Source organism: Dipodomys ordii, unplaced genomic scaffold, assembly GCF_000151885.1.
Source record: "Dipodomys ordii isolate 6190 unplaced genomic scaffold, Dord_2.0 Scaffold34, whole genome shotgun sequence".
Taxonomy (NCBI): domain Eukaryota; kingdom Metazoa; phylum Chordata; class Mammalia; order Rodentia; family Heteromyidae; genus Dipodomys; species Dipodomys ordii.
Genome location: NW_012267250.1, coordinates 13,814,002 through 13,819,195, shown reverse-complemented (window position 1 = coordinate 13,819,195; position 5,194 = coordinate 13,814,002). Strand labels below are relative to the sequence as shown.

The 5,194-nt window shown below is 36.1% G+C and overlaps 1 protein-coding gene across 1 annotated transcript in view; it reads left to right on the top strand.

Annotated features, from left to right (window-relative positions):
- The first annotated feature begins 343 nt into the window (after nucleotides 1–343).
- Nucleotides 344–5,194, top strand: part of Ctnna3 (catenin (cadherin-associated protein), alpha 3) — a 1,343,755-nt gene continuing 1,338,904 nt past the window's right edge. The window contains exon 1 of the mRNA XM_013017085.1: nucleotides 344–537. The gene's annotated coding sequence lies outside the window, so the exon portion shown is untranslated. The remainder of the gene's footprint in view (nucleotides 538–5,194) is intronic.

The following is a 5,194-nucleotide window of genomic DNA, read 5'->3' as shown; positions in this document are numbered from 1 at the left end:
CAGATGTGACAGATGGCCATCACCTTGGTGGTTCCTAACACACTGAATTTTAAGTAATAAATATTTTGATGAGAGGATTTCCTGGAGTCCTGTTTCTCCTGTTTTTTTTTTTTTCTTTCTTCAATACATCTAGTTTTCAACTGCAATTAGAAATGAGGTCCTTATTTTGGAAAAGGAATTTAAATCTATCTTATTCAGAACTTCTTAACAACTATGTAGGTCTCTAAGCAAAGTATGTGTCTGGTCTTTTTCAACAAAGTATTTTCAGTAACAAGTTGTCGGTGAGGTCAGTGACTAGTGGTTCAGGATTAGATACCACCCACCCTCGTTTGTAACCTCCCCCTTTCTTTCTTATCCTGGGTGAACGGCAAAGCTAAAGTGACTGCCCCACCGTCACTGCCTCTCAATTTGGTATTCTGTAACTCTGTGACTATCAAGAAGTTTTTCCCCCCCTCACCCCCTGAGTTCTTTTTTTTTCTGGAATATACCCCTGGACAGCTGAATTTTAAGCACATTTATATAGGAAGCAACAGAAAGGTAAGAGACAAGTTTGACAAGAGAAGAGCTGACTCCAGTGCCTTCTCATGTCTGCCTCGAATTGCTGTGTCTTAGTTATATATCAAAGGTTTAGAAGGCGGAGTTCCTTCAGAAGGGAAGAAGATCACATTATTATATCCAGTAGAAATGTTTTGGCTAGTTATGATGAGAAATGTAGGCTTTCATGCTACTTTTACTGTTAAAAATAACTTTCAAACCAGTGCCAGGGGAAGCTGGTAGCCAAGGTCGTGCTTTGCATTCAGAGGGTTTCTGGCTATAAAAAGCCGATTGGGTGCTGTGCAGAAAAAGATAAGATATGGCCTGGACACTTGTTCTTTGGCATGGGAGCGGGGGAAAGGAAGCAAAGATAGAAAATGTATACAGGGATTTTACTTTTAACCAAAAGCTTATTCTTAGAGAATGGAAGATGCGTCAATGAGGTAGTCAGCGGCAAAAAGAATCAGTTTCTAAATTTAATATTCATTATATTTTTTCATATAGTTGGCAGTAATATTAGGAGGTTGAGGAATCTTTCAGTACACCAGCTACCATTTGCAGTCAAATGAAAATCATTATGTGAGGTGAATATGGGATGTAATAATCATGTGAAGAGAAGGTTGCTAGCTAACAGAGTTTGAGTGATTGTGAGAAGCAGCTGTCAAACAGAGGAACTGGAAGAAATGAGTTCAAAAGGAAACTAGAAATTGAGGATAGACATCAGGAGATTCATTGACTCTAGAAGTTGTGAGTCGATAATATGTCACTAAGAAAGACTTGCAACATCTCTGGAGATAGAGAAGATTCAATGACTTGCTTAAAACATACAGGTGGGAAAGGTAGGATTTCAGATTAGCCATGGTTCTAGGTTTGGTTCAGATTTGCTTGGGTCTTGGTTCTGTGGTGTGCTTATTTGGTTAGATCGAAAGGTCAGCACGTTGAGAATAGTCGTGACTTAAGAGTTGTGGACTATCATCACAGTATAAAAGATTACCTCACTAGTAGCATATGATAAATTTATTAAATGTGAGAACTTAAAAATACAGACAGGATAGACACATATTTACTTATTTCCATTTGTTACCTCCTACATACAATCTGAGCCTTCCTTCTTATTTGAGTAGAAGATTGGGATTTCTAGAGTAAAACTATTTTCTAAAATTAAAAAGTAGTAACTGTTCATTGTAGGAATTTTGAAAATGTAGAGGAAAAATGTTATCTGTAATCTCATTGATAGTCTCCTTCTAGACTTTTTTTCTCTGCATGGCTTAAAAAGTAATTGCAGATAACTTTGGAACCTTGCCTTTTCATTAACATTATACCAAAACATTTTCCCCCAAATATTACCTATTCTATATAGATGTAACTTTATATTGTTCTGTGACATTCTTTCAAGAGAATTAATGTAATTTGATTAATTATTGCCAAGCTATTTATCATAGCAAATGTTCTTTAGTAAGCACATTGGCATATTTGTGCATGTATTATGTTTTTATATTAAAAATACTTTCATTAATCTCTTCTGCTAAGTATGGAGTTGTTGGATCAGAGGGCATTACATTTAAAGGCAAAGCTTGTGATTTTATATATATATATATATATATATCTTTTTTACTGTTTCTCTTTTAAGACTTATAAAATTTGTTGTCTACTAAACTAAATATTTATTGAGTGTCTGTGATGTATAAAACATTGTTATCTGGTGCATAAATAGCAATATACTAAGTGTTTGGAAGGACATAATCTCTTTTACTGACAAAATTTCAATTTATAAACTTTCACTGATACCAGCAAAACTGGGCATCAGAGTTGAAATTGCTCCAGCTCTGCCTGAACCTAATAGACAGTATTGTTGTTGACCATTATTCCTTTGGAGTTTAGAACAATAGAATTTATAAATAATTTCTAAATGGCTGAAAGGTCATACATAGTCTGATTTGTGTGAATTTTATGATCCAGCTGTGAAAAAGAAACAGCAAGAATAGAAAGAGTAAATACCTTAGTTATAGTAAAAACTGGGAAAACCAGAAGTGTTTAGACAAAAGTCTATAGGCATCAGAATGGAAAGAAAAGGGATAGAAGCTACAACGAATGGTAGAATTTCAGTATTAGGATTTTGTGTTTAGGGAAACAGAATGGAGAACGGAATAAGGCATTGCTAGGGTGAGAGTTAGTGAAGCTGAGTTTAAATTTTAATTGTAAAATTGAGGAACCTTGCTTGTAGAAGTAGGATATATGGAAAGGAAAAAAAACTGAGAAATTAGTGGTTGCTAAAACTATTCACTGGTGATGTTGTCTGGTCTAGAGCAATCAAAGTGGGGAGGATAGAAATAGCAGTATTATTTGATGAGAGATGAGGTATAGATTTGCAAACTCTTAAAGCATATACTTTGATTATATTAAAAAGGTGCTCTTTTGGATGAACAATATTGGCAGTGGGAAGGAGGAAGGCAAAAAGAGAGAGAGGAGGGGTAGTAAATGTGATTGAGGTACATGTGGATGAAAACAGACTAATGAAAACCTTTAAGCACAGTTGAAAAGAGTAGAGAGGAGAGGACAATAGAGTAATAAAGAGAATAAATTGGATCAAAGTACACAATTTACATACATGGAATTCTCACAGAAAACCTTTTTACAATTAATATATTGTAATAAAAGCAATTAAGAAGTTTCAGATTTTTATTTTTGTTATTTAGAATACTATGCTTTTGGACAGGCATTCATTCTAGTCTTTATTTCTTGTGCACTTTAGTTTGTACATTTCTCTTTTTCCTTTGGAATGGAAAGGATTAAGATTTAAGGAGAGAAGTTGGCAGCCTAATCTTGCCTGAAGAGAAACTATGTGCTTTGTAATGAAGACTTAAAAACAGAATTTATTTATGGATCATTGGCTCATAGGATTGTTAGTCCAAAGACTCAAAAAGCATAATTTCCTGACTCTTGATTGGATGCTAGATTTTTAGGTAACATGGTATTGTGGGGGTAGAAATCCTGATTTTAGCCAAGTTACTAAAAATCTAATAATGGAAAGTGACTGATAATTGAGATTGCAAAACTTTTGAAAGTGAAAGGACTCTTAGCAGCTGCTCCTAATTCTTACATGCCCAATCACTGTTTTTTAACAACATTATTGCTGCTTGGGTCTCAGCCAGTAATCTTTTTACCAATTTAATAAAAAAAAACTTTAGGGACTCAGAAGTGAATTTAAATTCCTAGGGGAAGAATTCTAAATTTTCCCAGATTTATTTGGCACCTTTCCCTGTTTTCTCTACCTGACATTATCTTAACCATTGTGCCTGTCAATGGGGAAACTGATTTTGATGGAGAAAGCAATGTCTAATGTAAAGAATTACTAAGCATATTAGAACTTGAATGTTTTTGTCCCTCCTTTAACTTAGAGCTATTCAAAATGTGATATGCAATTTTCATGTAAAATGTGATATGCAATTTTCATGTTTTTTTTATTAATTTTTTTTTGGGTCTGGTCGTGGGGCCTGAACTCTGGGCCTCGGCGCTGTCCCTCAGCTCTTCAGCTCAAGGCTAGCACTCTACCACTTGAGCCACAGTGCCACTTCCAGCTTTTTCTGCTGAGGAGTCGAACCCAGGGCCTCATGCATGCAAGGCAAGGACTCTACCACTGAGCTGTCTTCTGAGTGCCCATGTCCACAAGCCTTACTAGCATTGATCTCACATCAAAAAGTTAACCAATAAGTGAAAATGATATTTGTGGATTTTATTAACTTTGAATTACATTTAATTTTAATTTACATTTAATTTACCTTGAATGAGTAAAGATTTTTGCTGGGAATTTAAATATATCTTCAAATAAGAGCAGTTGGCATTTCTTAATCTGAGCCACTGTGGCTTCAGAAGTTAATGTTTCCCACTCTACCGATTTTAGATACATTGTATTACTTCAGTGCTCATTTTTCTTAATTAAAAAATTAAAAAGTCAATGTATTTAATTTTAGTTTAAAAAATTTTGTTTTTGAGCCAAGGTATTGTGTAGACCTGGCTGTCCTGGAACTATGAAGCCCAGGTTGGGCTGGAACTCACATCTACTTTGAGAATTGCAGGCACTTGGTACAATTCTTGGCTTTTTTCTCTTTTCTTTTTTCTCTTCTCTTCTCTTCTTCTCCCTCCCTCCCTCCCTCCCTCCCTCCCTCCCTCCCTTCCTTCCTCTCTCTATCTCTCTTTCTCTCTTTCTTTCTTTTCTTTTTTGGTTAGTTGTGGGGCTTGAACTCAGTGCCTGGGCACTGTCCCTGAGATCTTTTGCTGCACTTTGAGCCACAGCTCCACTTGCGGTTTTCTGGAGGTTAATTGGAGATAAGAGTCTCAAGGACTTTACTGTCCCTCCCCCTCCGCCCGCCCCCCCTCCCCCCCAGGGAGCTTTAAGAAGAGATCCTCAGATCTCATCCTCCTGAGTAGCTAGGATCACAGGCATGAAACACTAGCATCCAGCATGCCTGGCTTTTTAGTACTCTTTTTTTTTTTTTTTTAAATTTTTTATTGTAAAGATACTATACAGAGGGTTACAGTTACATGAGTGAGGTAATGAATACACTTCCTCTTGAACATTGTTAGCCCCTCCATTGTTTTCCCCCTACCATCCCCTCCCTCCCTCCCTTCCCCGAAGTTCTTTTTTTTCTTGATTGTGATT